Here is a 16,427-nt window from a genome sequence, read left to right as displayed (position 1 = left end):
GTGTACTGTGGAGGCTTGGAAGACTATGCTGATATGCATGCTCCCTGCATCTAAACAGAAAGTGTGGCCACTGGAAGTTGAAGCCATGAAAACCAACTGCAAAACTGCAAGTATATATCATTTTCTCTGAAATTATTTCAGAAAATATCTCTACAATTAATTATGTTTACATCAACAAATATAATCATGGTACCTGACAAAATTAACAATGCCTATAGCTACTGACTTTTAAGTATTTGGAAAGGTCTTACCAAAGAAGGGCCTTATCTACCCTTGCTAATGGCACAGAACATTCGCCACACAAGCCCATATGCTAGGTTCCAACGTCTGAAACTTGGGTTCTGAGGTTATATGTGTAATTGAATGTGGAGTCATGGAGAACATAGCACCAGGAAAATCTTTCTAAGCACACAATGACCACAGATTGTTTCAAGTCAAATACACAGTGCATCTGAGGTATTTCTGGAGGGTCTTGCCCATGGCATATCACAGGACATCACTAAAGTCTTGGCTCTGAACACAGGACATCTGCACTTTGCACTGTAAATGCATGCCATCCTGTTACACAGCACTATGATAAAAAAATGACTATACAGTGCAGTCAGATGAGATTTGTGTTAGGAATATGAGGCTGGTTTGATATCTGAAAAAAAAAAAGTTCATGTAGGATAATGTTTCAACCCAATAAAGAAAAAAGCCACCTGAGTGCTGATGGCATACACATTTAATCCCAGCAATTGGAAGACAGAGACATTCAGATCTGTGAGTTGGAGGTCTATGGAGTGCATTCAAAACATGTCTTTAAAAAAAACCAAAACCAAACACCAGCAATCCAATCAACTGACCACACAAGCAAATGATCAAATGATAATCTCAATATAATACTGTGCTATAATAAGACACGTGATAATGATGGGATAGTAGGCAGCTTCTTCTGTCAACATGAAACGTGATTTCACATAAAAGCAGAAGGAAGGAGGTTTGCTCTCAACCATCTCTATTCAGCACTGTATCGAAGGTTCTAGTCAGAGTGAGTAGGTAAGAAAAATGGAATGAAACAGGTAAGAAAGCATAACAAAAGGCATAACAGATGGCAAAGAGGAAGTAAAACTCACCACCATTGACAGATGGCACGATTTATGTGTAAAGAATCCACTAAAGCACTGTTTAGAGTAATAGATTAATTTAGCAATATTGCATGACATAAATGAACACACCTATGTCATTTGCATTTTGCTATACTATCAATGAAGGATGTGAAAATGGCATTAAAGGAAAATGAAATACTTGGATAAACTTAATGAAAGAGTGTGAAGCTTCTATCCTGAAACCGCCAAGCCCTGTGGAAGGTTGTGGAAGGATATCTGAATACCTGGGGAAAACACTGCACATCCAGGAGCAGAAAAGGTCTGATGCTGTTGAAATAGCAATGTTACCCCAAACTGACTCTGAATTAGTGTGATTGCTGTGAAACGTCCAGCTGTATTCTTTGCTAAAATTGACAGGCAGGGTCTAACAATAATCTAAAACAATTTTGAAAGTGAAGAACAAATCTGGAAGTATCATGTTTTCAGATTGTAAATCTTCCCTAGAGGCTACAGAAATCACTATGAAATTAACTATTCAAGGTATTAGTCTACTCCACATTTTAGATCTATTGACTTACAGAAGAATCTCAGAATAAGTCAACGGGAAATGAATACTCACTTGTCAGTATATAGTGTTTAGCAAACTGCACACTCACCTGCTAAAGAAGAAAGTTGTAACTTTCCATATGTATATACACAGTTAACAGAAATGAAAACCTGCAGAGAAATAATCTTCATGTCCTTGTGATTTTAGCTAAGAAAGCACAAACAACAGAAGAAAAGTAAACTCAGTAATGTTCAACAAAACACCAGTGTCACCATCAAGAAAGGAAGATGACAACTCACAGAAAAGGAGAAAATATTTCAGAATGATGCATTTGACAGGGGATCTCCATGTAGGAGAGAAGAAAAACTTTTACTGTGAAAAGACAACCCAGTTAATATGGAGGGGGGACCTAAACAGACATTTTAAAAACAAAGTATAAATGGCCATCAAGCACACCAGAAATGCTTATGTCATCGGGCAACAGAGAAATTCAAATCATAGCTGCATTGAGAGAATACTTCATACTCACTGTAAAGGCTATAATCACAAAGATAAATAATAGCAAGTGTTTGATTGGACATTGAAATACTGGAAATGTGATATGTTGCAGAGAGAATTAAAATAAAAATGTGGTTTGGCAAGCAGTCTGGTAGCTTTTCAAAAGATTAAGTGGCATTACCATACAGCCAAGTGATTTCATCGTAGGTATATAACCAATTTAAACAAGAATATACACCACAAAAACACACAATAATAGACATAACAGCACCCAAAGGGAAACAACCCAAGTGTCCACTATCTGATGAATGGCTAAGCAAAATGTTGGCAATCTACATAGTAATCTACATGGAAATATTATTCAACCACAAAAGAAACAAAATATTGATACATGTGGGAGCATGAATGAACTTTGAAAACATGCTGTGTCATCAAAAGAGCGTTAAAAGCCCACAAACTCCATGGTGGTATTGATACAGAATGTCCCAAATGGACAATTCTATAAGGATGGAAATTATAGTAGTTGTTTCCTAGTTCTCATGGAGAAGAAGCGATTGGGAGTTAAAAGAAAGGGGTTGGGGTAGGGGGGAAGTATGGTGCCCAGCCTACTGGTCCACTGGAGGCTGATAAAATTCCTCTAGAAATGACTGTGCTGAACAAATGGTTATCAGTTGTACAGCTCTGTCAATAGGCCCTAAGCCATGAGCTATGTATCTGTAGTGGGTGAGCTTTGAGCAAGTCGCCTGTATCTCAGAATGCTGAGCACCAGGCTCATTGACGCTCTTTGTCCCATTTAACTTGTTTCAGTCTAACACGAGAAACAGGAGAGACAGACACAGTTCCAAAGGGTAAAGGTGTGGAGAACATGTAAAACTCCGACAATTCTGTGTGATAAAAGAGGTCACTCACCTTTTCAAACTATGAAATTCAGCCAACAATGTAATTCACACTTACCACTTGATCTGATGTGGCCATTCAACCCAAAGATATAAAAGCATATATCATGGAATTGCATGTACACACATATCCATGACAAAACTATTCATAAGAACCCAGAACTAGAAATCATATAAATTGCCTTATAGAAATGTGTGCACACATACATACAAAAAAAAATGTTATACTTCCAGGCATGGTGGGTCATATGTATAGTTCCAGAAAATTGGGAGGCTAAAGTAAGGTACAAAGATTGTGAGCTTGAGACAGTTTGAGTTTGAAATGGGGACAACATCTAAAATAAATTCTAGACATGATACAGGATACCTGAAATCCTAGCCAGGACTTAAGAGGCAGAAGCAGGATGACTACTGTATATCTTTGGCCAGGCAGAGCTACACAAACTAAAGGGAGGGGGAGTAAATAATTGAAATTTTAAAATAAATATGTAAGGCATATTATATATTATTATAATGTAGAGTACATGTGACATCATAGAGAAACACCACCAAAAAAGAGAGACCACAGCATAAAGAATAATGTATGAGTTGAAACACAATGTAAACTATCCTGTTAAACTTATAGAAATTGCATTGCTCCTTCCTTGGCTCGGGGTGCTGGGAAGGAGAAAACATGTGAACAGAATTAAAGGGATGGCCTCACTGGCTGAAAAGATTTTACATCTTGATTAAGGTGGTTGTTACATGACTATATACAATTTCTCAAAAGCCATTAACCTTAGCATGTTTGAATTTCTTTGTATGCAAATTATAGCTCCACGAAGTTGATTTATAAAAAGAAAAAAAGAAAGCAAAAGTAGCTTGATGGAATAAATGACATAGCTCTGGAGATGGTTTGCAGGGCTGGATCCTGATTGATGGGATTTCAAGATTCTTAAATTGCTAGCTTCCCAGTCCCCTCCAATCACGCAATGACTGTGCTTTCTCACCTTCTACTTGGCCCAACCTTGTGATTCTCGGGACTGTCACTTCTGCTGCAGACAACACAAAATTGGAAGTTAGGGATTCCAACCCTGGCTGTGTCATTTGGAGCTATGCAATTTTGATATAAACCCAGGGCTATAACTACATAAAACCTATGTTACTGTCTGTGTTTCAGATGGGATGGTTACTGCAAAGTGTTTTGTTAAGAAGCATGGTGATGTCTCAGGAGGTACTTGCACATTCTACAGTGGGAAAGACGGCATAGTGATCCAGTCAGGAAGAAGAGCATCCTGTTTGTAAGCATCTGCTGGCCAGTCCATTCAAGAAGCATGGGAGAATTTGACTTCATTTGTTAGATCATTTTAAAACGTCCTTTGGTCTGGAGAGATGGATCACTGGATAAGAGTGGTTCTTTCAGAGAACTTGGGTTCAGTTACTACATGGTATCTCCAAATCATCTACAACTCCAGTTCCAGGTATTAGATGCTGTCTTCTGGCCTCAGCAGGCAAAACACCAAAACACTTATAAACATAAAATATGAATGAATCTAGGATATATATTATGAGGCAATACAGTGTGGGTCCCTGGTACAACAGAATACTCAGCACACAAGTTTCCTGCCTGTTATTCATACAAGACATAGAACAGATATTGCAAACCTTAAAACTCATTAAGAAAATTGGATTCCAGAAGTTTACCTTACAAGACATGTATATTTACATGAGACTCTGACCTGCACTGCACATAGGTGGCAGGTGGAGGGCTCAGACCACACCTACTATATACATGCAGCTCCTGTGCTGTAGAGGCACAAAATAAACGAAAGTAGGTGTTTAGATGAAAACAGGAAACAAACATCAAGGACTGGATGGGGCCTTGGCTGTAAATTTGAAATCTATTGGTATACTAAATAAAGATGTAGGGGGCTTGGGAGAGGGCACAGTCAGTACCATGTTTGCTACAAAAGCTTGAGGAACTGAGGTCAGATCTTCAGCATTCATGTAAATGCAGGGCAGGAAACCTCTGCTTCAATAGCAGCAGTGGGAGACCAGATGTCCAGTTCTCACTGCTCAGCTAATAGAGTCATATCCATGACCTCCGAGTCCAAAGAAGGATGTATCTCAAAATGTAAGATGGAGGGCAAATGAGGGAGATATCTGAGGTCAACTTTTGGTCCCCACATTTGTGCATGTGTGTGTGTGTGTGTGTGTGTGTGTTTGTAATCTGCACATACACGTGTCCACATCTGCACAACACTATGTGTAAACACATAGAACACCACACACACACACACACACACACACACACACACACACCACAGAGTTTAGAGAGTCTATGCAAATCCCAGGAGATTCAGAGAGTCATGTGACCAAAGGGCAAGTACCATATAGATCTAAATGATTGCATGTCTTCCAGTGGCTTTACAGTATTTCAGCGGCGTCTGTAAATGGCCAGCTGCAATATTTTACAGCACGTTATTCAAATTAATTGATTCCGTGCTCCTGGATTGTGCTTCTACTCTTTCATCTCCCGAATCTTTGCAATAAGACTAAATGAGCCTTCACACGAAAGCCCACTTTGATCTAGTTACTCCAGGGGAGGGAAGCCCAGGGTGTGCATTTGAGATGGTGCTTGGCCTTATTACAAGGTAATCAAAAGAAAATGAGGACAAATGGCAGGTGCCCCTCCCATGGCTCCTATGTGTTACCTGAGCCTCAGTCCTAACTGTTTCCATCACACCTTGCCCGAGAACAACAGACAGCTCTGTTTGTACTCTTTATAGAGACCATTTGGTTTCAAATGAAACATTTATAGTCAGAGTCTCTTGATCGGCCACCTCTGACTCAGAAGTTAACTGAATCATTTAATCAGTAAATGCATGTATTTCAAAACAGGTAGACCAAACTCATGTACACACACACACACAAACACACACACACACACACACACACACACAAAAATGTTCTTGGAGTCACTCTTCCTACCTAATCCTAAATTTCTGGTAGCGTAACAGTTCTTTGTCTATAGCAAAAAATTACAAACCAGGCACCCTAGTGCCTTATTCTTAGCCCCGTGCCTAAGCAGCTATAAAACCTCATTCAAATCACATAATCTTTCCGGCTCTCAAGGTCTCTACCATTAAAACTTCTATCACACTACTCTCTCAGAGGAAGAGATTAAAGGCTTCTCTTCATTACCCATTGCCTGTGTCTGGCTCTGAACTTGGTGATCATCATGCAACTAGGTGGGGGAGGAGCTTAGTGCCAACCCAACCCTTGGTTGCTTTAATGCTTCACAGTTTCAGTAACCTTAGCAAGGGTTCACTCTGCTCTGGGGGGCTATGCAGAGAGATGAGTCTTCTCCTCGACTAGAATTTCCTCAGGGCAACTGCCCATGAGACTGGATAAACCCACCCTGGCAAGCAGTCAACTCACAAATTCCAGGGGTATCTCATCAGCAGTCTAGAAATGGGGAGGCACTATTGTCCCTCTTTCCACAGTCAGCTGGCTTAAAGGAGAGGTGTTGAATTGTTCTCTTGTGACAGCCCAGATTCCAAATCTCCATGTGTATTTCTGTGAACCTAGAACCATCAGAGTAAGGTGGGCCAGTGTCTGCACTCCATCTTGAGATTTTCCTTGTAATTCCCTCCTAGGATGGAAATCCAGGAGATGGATAACATCATGGCAGAATGTTCTGTTTTCTGAGATACTGATACTTACTCAGCAGTAAGTATCTTCCACCAGTGGTGACCAGCTGCAGCTGGAACCCATAGCTGAGACTTGAGTTTCAGCTCTGTCACTGGATGGGTACTCCTTTGGGGTTTGTCTTTAAGATTGTGTTGTAATTTCTTTGCAAGTAAATAGTAGAGCATGGTGGCATATACCTCACTGATTTGGCTGATTGTGGCTGATGCTCATGTAGAGACTCTGTCAGTGGACGGTGTCTTTATCACAACCATCATTGTCTTCATTATCATCATTGTCACAGTCATCACCACCACCACCACTGGCACCAGCACTACCATCATCATCATCATCATCATCATCATCATCATCATCATCATAATCATCATCATTCTTCATCACCATCTTCTATTCCCATAGGTCTTCTGTCAGCTGCCACACTTCTGGTTTTAGCCCAGCTTTTCCTCAGAAGTATGATACTAACTTCCTGACAATATATTCCCTTTATCTTGTTAAAGTTAGTGTTGGAGTTTTGTAAAAGAAAAAAATCCGAATGTAGCTATGGGCATGGGTTACAAATGGTAATGGGGAATCTGAGTGTTGCCTGGACCAAAATGAGAGCAGAGATGACATCATCCTCTTTGGGCTGGACTAGAACTATGGTCTGCCAGAGTAGTTAAGTAACTTACTAGAGATCACACAGCTGAAAACTCAAAAGAACCTGAAGCGAAAGCTAGATTTGCCCATGAAATCCATGGTCCTCCAGCCATACTAAAGGCTTTGATATCTACTTAAAAAAAAATCTCATCCTTCTTGTTGGCTATGTTTACAATGCTTGAAATATACACTATAATTAATTCCCATACAACACCTAAAATGAAGTGTGAAGTCTCTGGTATCATAACACAGAGAAGACAGTTGCTACCAAGATAATGACAGGAATCACTGGTTATAGTCACTGGCAAGGAAAGAGTAGACCCTGGGTTCACATTAGAGCTAATAAACTTGACTCATCAGAATCTTCTTTCTGCTCCTCTTCTCCCTTCACCATCCTCTGCCCCTTTCTCCTTCCTTGTCCTGTCTGTGAGGTTTCAATTTTAACTCTGGGCACATCACTCAGATTCCCAATCTGTAATTAGATAAGCACAGAACTGCGTGAACTTCAGTGGTGTGAGAAATTTCTCTTACTGTTGTCCCGTCTATCTGCTCTCTGCTTCTTAGCTACCCAGTTGGGCAGTGTGGGTGAAGCCCCTGCCATCTAACTCTGTCATCTATCCTGCAGGTGACACAGCTCAGTAACACTAGTACCAGGATGAGTGATGCCAAGCAGGACTTGACCCACACATGCTGATTGCAGGACTGTTTGAAGATCACACACCAAACTCTGCCTCACCTGTGAGCTCATGACTTATGGGAACTTTATACAACAGGCTATCACAGATACTGGAGCAAAGTTAGGGACCCAAGGTTTCAGTCCTAAAGAGAGTTTCCTATCCTGCAGGGGTGACAATAAAAGAAACCCAGGTAACAACCATGTGAGCAGCTGTTTAAAGTTGCCTTTGGCAGTTCTACCTATTGGATACATTGCAAAAGCTGAGTAATTAGATAATAAAGCTGAAAACACTCAGGAAGTAAACGTGGTATATAAATATAAGATACTACTGCCTTCACGTGTGACATATTCATATTCAAACATTCTTTTTTATATCTTGACTTTATGTTTTAAGGGATTCAAGATTTAGGAATATACAATACTGTGTGTGTGTGTGTGTGTGTGTGTGTGTGTGTGTGTGAGAGAGAGAGAGAGAGAGAGAGAGAGAGAAAGAAAGAAAGAGAAAGAGAGAGAGCGCATATGTGCTCACACGAGTGCATGTAAGCCTGCCTAAGCAAATCAGGAAATGATGAAGTCATAAAGAAAAAAGATTGGCAGATTTTATTACAGACAAATCAAAACTGTTGTATGACAAATGGTATTATGAAATAAACTAAAAGCAGGAGACAGACTGGGACAGACATGCGCAGCTGTTTATAACAAAGGGTTAATGTCTATAATACAAACAACATTTGCACAAATCAATTTTAAAAGCAATAAACATCTCAGTAGAAAAATAGATGAAGAACACAGACAAACAATTCACACAAGACATGCAAACACCTAATAAACTTATGAAATATGAAAATATGCAGAATTACTTCCCTTGGTAACTCCAATATGGAAATAAAAAGAGGTTTGCCTTCTAACAGATCATGTTGGCAGAAATGTAAGGTGTTGGGAGTGTCTGCCATTGGGTCTGGCTGGGAAGACCATACTTCTCTGCACTGGTGAGATCATTAATGGGTGTCTCCCCTTTCGAGGACAATTTGGCTAGCAATATGCACATTTAAAGTCAATGCGCCCCATGAACAAGCAGTGCCCCTGTCATAATGCACCTTATAGAAGTGTACCTTGTACAGAAATACACAAACATTTGTATTTGTGAGGTGACTCTAAAAGCTTTTTGGAAGAGGAAACTATTTTTTTTTATTCGATATAATTTTTTATTTATATTTCAAATGATTTCCCCTTTTCTAGCCCCCCACTCCCCGAAAGTCCCGTAAGCCCCCTTCTTTCTCCCTGTCCTCCCACCTACCCCTTCCCACTTCCCCGTTCTGGTTTTGCCAAATACTGCTTCACTGAGTCTTTCCAGAACAAGGGGCCACTCCTCCTTTCTTCTTGTACCTCATTTGATGTGTGGATTATGTTTTGGGTATTCCAGTTTTCTAGGTTAATATCCACTTCTTAGTGAGTGCATACCATGATTCACCTTTTGAGTCTGGGTTACCTCACTGAGTATGATGTTCTCTAGCTCCATCCATTTGCCTAAGAATTTCATGAATTCATTGTTTCTAATGGCTGAATAGTACTCCATTGTGTAGATATAAAACCCCAGTGATCACAAAGTTAATACATTTTTTAAATGGTCCTATCATTTGAAAGATCTATTTCTTTCTTTGATTTTTTTTTCCAATTTTGTATGTTTGAGAGTTTGCCTGCATTTATCTATGGATACCATGTTAGTGCCTGATGACTAGAGAGGTCAGAACAGGGCATTGGATTCTTCTGAAACTGAAGCTGATCGTTGAAGTAACCCAAACCTGTGTCTATATGCACTAGCATAAAAATGTACAGAAAAATTTGGAAGAACAGACATCAAACTAAGTAGAAGTTAGTGGAAAGTATTGAGTTAAAAATATTAATAAATATAGGTTAAACACCATATTAGCTACAATAGACAGCATGGAGAAACTGGTACTGAGAATGGGGTAGGGACACTGTAACAGATATCTAAAATTGGGGAGTGGCTTTAGAACATGGTGATGTTCCTCTTTCTCCACATCCTCGCCAACACCTGCTGTCTCCTGAGTTTTTAACCTTAGCCATTCTGACTGGTGTGAGGTGAAAACTCAGGGTTGTTTTGATTTGCATTTCCCTAATGACTAATGCTGTTAAACATTTCTTAAGGTGCTTCTCAGCCATCCGAAGTTCTTCATGTGAAAATTCTTTGTTTAGCTCCGTACCTCACTTTTTAATAGGGTTAGTTGGTTCTCTGGGGTCTGCCTTCTTGAGTTCTTTGTATGTATTAGATATTAGTCCTCTGTTGGATTTAGGGTTGGTGAAGATCCTTTCCCAATCTGTTGGTCGTTTTGTCGGAGGAGTGGCCCCTGGTTCTGGAAAGACTCAGTACAATAGTATAGGGGAATACCAGAACAGGGAAGTGGGAAGAGGTGGATGGGGGAATAGGGGGAAGGAAGAGGGCTTATGGGACTTTCAGGGAGTAAGGAGCCACAAAGGGGGAAATCATTTGAAATGTAAATAAAAAATGTATCGAAAAAAAAAAAAAAGAACATGGTGATGGTTCAAAGCCCTAAGAATTTTGAGGTGAATGTCAGAAGACACCACTATTAAAGTGGGGGAATAATATAAGATGTGGAGGACGAGGTATGGTCAAGGTTACTATGGTGACCTCTCGGGTAGGAATGGGGACCATGTAGGTGACTGGAGGAAAGGCAACCTGGTTATAGTGTGGAAAAGAACTTGGCTGAATTTTGTTCACCATCTAATATGTTGTAGAAGGTAAAATTTTCAAGTGCTAGAAAAAAAATAGCTGTCTGAGATTTCTGAGCCATATTATGGGTCTTCTTAATTAATAATTAAGTGCAAAAAGAACAATAAGCTGAAGATTGGATCAGAATATAGAAATTATCAGGAATGTAGGATTTGGATATTTCTCAGCTGGTCCATATTACAAAAATACAAAAAAAAAAAAAAGTGTTTGGAAGGGAAGAAGATGTGAGTGACAGGGGAGTGGAGGTTCACATGGGTTTGAGCCACACCCCTGAGCAGGTAGCTTTGCAGGGAAATTGAAGCTAAAACAGAAGGGGGTAGCACAAGGGGAAGGTCTTACAACTTTTGGGTTTCACAAGATAAGGTGATAGAGCTACTTAGTAGTGTTTGAACTGCCCTTCAGATGAGGAAATATGGCCTGGAGGCTGTTTCTGAGGTCAGGATGGACTCCTTAGGTTCAATTTGGAGTGAGGAGAGCATGAGTCCCCCACCAGAAGGCCAGAAAGTGTTGAAGCTGTGGTTCCTCAGGGTCATGTGATGCTACCTGTTACACCAAAGAGTTACAGCAGCAGGAAGATTTGTAGCTAGGAGGAAGACAATGGATAAAGTGCAAGTGGATCCTGAAGTCCCCAGGATCCTTGGAGTGTGCCTTATGTTGTATGCTTGCTCCTTATCCTTTCAGAAAGGCAGTGTCTGCTGCATACATACAGCCCTTGCCCCTATAAGTTCATCTTGGAATCAGAACTTGCTTGTTTGCCCTTGTTAAGTCCACAGGTGAAAAGCAAGATAGCCTCAAGAGTCAGATCTCTGTTCATCTCTCACCTACACTTAGTTTAGGTTACACAAAGGTAAAACTTGGGGTTCTAGACTTCAGAATTCAACTTTTGATAGGGGGTTTGGGCTGGGGTACATGTTTTTACACGTGAGAAGAACATGAAACACTAGAGGCACAATGATATATTTTTTGGATAAATTTTCATGATGAAGCCACTATCTCAATTACAATGGTAGAAGGCTGTGGGGGACACTCAGGAGGGAATTGCTTTATGAGAGTGAGACTCTCCAGAAGTCATGAGAAGTAGGTGTGAAGTGACATGCTTTTGCAGTATGAGGATGCTGAATCAGCTGGTAGCTTGTTCATGACATGTCTGGCCTCTAGAACTATGAGAAATTAGTCCATGTTGAGACATCAGTCTACAACAGCAGTTCTCAACCTGAAAGTTGCAACCCCTTTGGGAGTTGCATAACCACTTCATAGGGGCCACAAATCAGATCTCCTTCATATCAGCTATTTATACTACAATTTGGAGCAGTAGCCAAATTGCATTTATGAAGTAGCAATGAAATAATCTTTTGGTTGTGGGTCACCACAACATGAGGAGCTCTATTAAGGGGAAGGCTGTGAACCACTGCTAGGCTATTTGTGGTAAGAGTGAACATGGGAGTCAGCTTTCCTGGAGTTTACACGTAATTATGCTGAAATAATAAGTAAACACACAGGCTATAGAGTCCTATATGTTTAATGCGGAAGAATCAGAAAAGTGGGAGGTAAATTTCCGTTGAAGATTGAATCGATACAGGAACCTTGAAGGTCACTGAAGTGCATTTGCATAGACATCCAACAACAATCTGCAAATGGCCACAGTGTGAGCTAGGGGTAGAGTGTTCTAAGAGGTAAGAGGGAATGCAAAGACCCTGAGACAAGATGTCCCAGGTAACCTTGAGGAATGGGCAGGAAGAGCAAAGTGTTCAAAGGAAAGTTCTTAAGGAAAGGAACATTTTCAGGATGAGGTAGAAAGTATGCCAGGAATTTATAATGAATGGGAGCTTGAAGAACATCACTTGGGATGCCGTTTGGTGAAGAGATTTAAGCAGGGTTGTGGTGTAGTAAGATGAAGTTAGGTTAGTAGGCCAACACAAAAATCAAGGCAAGACAGCAAAGTGGCTCAGAACAGTTATTCATCTCTTAGCACTCTGTTCTTCTCTTTGGCCATTTTTCTGTAGGATTCACTGCAGGACATATCTCTGTGCTTTTGCCACACAAAATCAGATCTCTGTGTTAGACAAACCACAGCACTTTAATCAACTCTGATGAAGATCGGGCAGAGTAAATCTCTGGATCACCATCAGAAGCAGCTTCCGGGAGAGACAGACAGGATTCGGGTACAAATAATACCTCTAGGATCTCACATCACCATGCTTTTTTGGATGAAGTCTCAAAAAGGGATAGGGAAAGCTCTTGCTTCAAAGTATAAACAAATGGAAAGGGCGGGGCATGTGAAGTGGGAGGAGCTACAGTGCTTATGGTTGGAGTCACTGGACACCAGAGAACCTGGGCATCCTGCAGACTTGAAGTAGGGGAATTGCAGTACAGGGTGAGAGCCTTGGTGTAGGACTGGGCAGCTGTTGCTTCCTGGAGGCTTTACTGTATGAATGCAGAGACCTCCCAAGGGGCAGACACACAGAGAGAGGAGCATGGCATGGGACCTGGGTGGCCATTAGTTTTAAAATGTATGAAGGTGAATGAAGAATCACCAGCAAACAGCTCTGTGAGGGTATGGATGAGGCTGTAGCCCTGGGAACAGGAGAAGGGCAGAATTCCTGGGTGACCTGCCTCTAGGGTAGCAGCTGAAGACCGGCTCTCTATAGGGCTCCCTCTAGATCTAAAGCAGGACAAAGCAATGAAGTAGCAAGCAGAATTTTCATCTCCTATGACTGTCCTTGGCTTAGATTTTGAGGAAGTCTAGCATTTTGGAATACCATCCGTCCTCCAGGAGCCTCACTAATGGGCATTTCACATTAGCATCTGCCTGCTGGTTCCATCCTGTTACCTGCCTCAGCTCCAAGTGCTTCCCATTTGAAGTTCTCGAAAATTTTCCCCACTCTGACTAGTAAAGCACGATCTGTGTGCTTCCTCCCTTCCTCCACTCACAATATTTATACTCATTTGTCTTATTGAACTCTATCTTGCCTGTTCTGTAGAGACGGTTTGACTGGCAGGTCTTATTCTCCTGCAGCTGAAACCCATCTATTCTCTAGACAATGAGGTACAAGCGTTCTGTCTTCTATTGTGCTCAGTGGCCTTCTCTGCCCCCATCTTCAATCTTAAAAGGCATGTCTCAGAAGCCTCCATCTTAAATGAGGGCCTGGAACATGGGCAATTGAACCAGCAATTCTGCATTTAACCAGTTCTGACCAAATGAAGGAAACATCCCAGACATCCTGTATCCCAGATGCCTGTCCTGGGAATCTGGCCCAGCCTTCACAGTATAGTAAGTGCTGGAAAAGGCAGAAGGGAGCGGTACAGTCTAATGTAGTAAGGCTTCCATTTCAATCCATGCTAGAAATGTCACTTCAGTGTTCTTGGTGCACTCTGTACTCTCTAAGGGATGGGGATTGTGCCCACATTAATTTTAGGAATGAGGGAATTGGAGCTCAGAAAGATGCAGTAATAATATGGGATTGCTCTTGAGAGCCTTTTAAAAGGTTTGACAGGGAAGTAAAGCCAGTTGTGGTCTTTCCCGAAAAGAAATGGCTCTTTCCTTCTACTAAAAGTTGACCTTTTCTGCAGGTGAAAAAGAAAGGACTGTGGCTTCAAATACCAGGCCACCCTAAAGGGACATGAGTGTCCCATCTCTCCTTTAGCTGTCATACCTAAGAGTGTGTTGTTGAGTGAGTGGAGCCCACACTGGCCGAGTTCATCATTTTTAAGTATGTTCGTTTCATATGTGTTTTTTTGTAGTATCAGTGGCAAGTGGCACACTGCCTGCTTCTCCTGGAGAACAGGCCTCAGAGTAGTGCTCAGGAGAAAACGACCCAGGCTCCATAAACCACTTTCTAAACCAGGCTGAGGCTGATGACTTAATGGGTTCGGGGCACATTTGAACAGACGGTCCCCTGGTGTTCTATTGCCAACACCTAAAAACTCAGCTGTGTTTCAGGTCCTGCCCTGGAGACAAGCCTTCCCCATCTGGTGACCCTCTTATGCTATGGATCCTCAGCCAACACTAGTCAGTTTGGACCAGATTGTGAATAAAATCATCTTTGAAATATTTTAAAATCTAGTGAAACCCACTACAGACAAATCAAGCTTGTACTGACCTCTCCGGCTCAGTACTGCCAAGCACAATACCCGTGACCCCTCAAGTATATCGTTCTCTAACTTCAAAGAATATCATCCACATTTTGAAGTACATTTGTTCACATAAAGCTCTAGAAGTTTCTTTAGAAAACAAACAAGTGCATTGCATTGTACTACTTGGCTGATAAAATGGTTTAGGGAGTCCATTATCATATGAAACACACTTCCCAGCTCCTAACTCTGCCTCTGCAAATAACAAGCTCTATGACTTGTAGAAGTTCACTATTATCCATGAACTTGTGTTCTTTCATTTTTAAAAAATACATATCCAATTTAATTTGATTCACCTATGGATTCCTATGGTAAGGAGAGACGCCACAATGGGGAGAAATGGAAGGGAGTCAAAGGGGGGGGGAGAGAAAGAGGGAGAGAGAGAAAGAGAGAGAGAGAGAGAGAAACAGAGACAGAGGAAGAAGGAGGAGGAGCAGGAGGAGGAGTAGGAGGAGGAGGAGGAGGAGGAAGAGGAGGAGGAGGAACAGGAGGGGGAGGAGAAGGAGGAGGAGGAGAAGGAGGAGGAGAAGAATGGCATTTAACCCCGGTTGGTCTTAAGTTTGAGTTTATGGCCACTTTCAGTTTTGTGCCCATCAGAGTCGATGAATTCTCGACCTGATAGTCCTCTCCCATCCTGATTTCCAGTTCTCAAAATGCCCTGCTCCCTTGGGGTACATCTCCTTTCTCCTCCATGACAATTCCTTGTGCACATGGATTCTACTCACAGCTTTCAAGATTTAGCACCCACACAGGCCTAATTTGTAGCAGATGCAGAGCAATAGCAGTTTCTGGTCTGTGGTGTCTCACTTTCCCTTTCCTCTGAGTATCTATCAGACTTGCTCACTTGCTCTGTCCTGAGTCTTCCCCTACTTAAGTCTGCGCTCTGGAATTGAAGTCTCTTCAATATTACTCCGTCAAAACACCTACTTGTTAGAGATGGCAACTATTTGATAGGCATGATCATTCTAGAACAATCACCTATGGGGTCAGAGATATTTTCTCTCTGGTAGATAAAATATCCTCAGTGCCATTTGCCTCTCTCACCGGCTTTTCCATTTAATGGCAGTTCTTGGAGAGTATGGCGGCTTGTGAGGAGGTCGGTGTTACAGTAAATTCACCGAGATGTTGAGAATGGAAACCATTCAATCACAGGCAATCTACACACAGAGAAAAGAAGGAGTTAGCCCAGAAAAGGCTTCTAAACAAAAAGCCTTGGATGTTTACTGATTGGACGCTTTGACGCCATTCAGTGGAGCACTTGGTTTGACTGTCATGTGTTCGAAGAGTGACTGTCACTATCACCCAGATGAAAACTCCCTCACCACCCTGATGAGCCTGTGAGGTGTTCTGACAGAGACATAAGTAGGATTTCTTCCTGTGTGCTGCCCTCTTGTCTGGGCAGAATGGAAGTGGTGGAAAAGCTTCACAGACTTTTATTTTCTTTCGTTCAATGGTGATTGAAAGACAGTCAAGTTATGTGAACTCAAACACT

At 41.4% G+C, this 16,427-nt stretch overlaps 1 protein-coding gene across 3 annotated transcripts in view; it reads right to left on the bottom strand.

Moving 5' to 3' along the window:
• The window catches only part of Ntm (neurotrimin), a 419,704-nt gene that overhangs the window by 46,920 nt on the left and 356,357 nt on the right, over positions 1 to 16,427 (bottom strand). The window lies entirely within an intron of this gene.

The sequence above is a fragment of the Apodemus sylvaticus genome, chromosome 7 (genome assembly GCF_947179515.1).
Source record: "Apodemus sylvaticus chromosome 7, mApoSyl1.1, whole genome shotgun sequence".
NCBI lineage: Eukaryota > Metazoa > Chordata > Mammalia > Rodentia > Muridae > Apodemus > Apodemus sylvaticus.
This window is presented reverse-complemented; position numbering and strand designations above follow the sequence as displayed.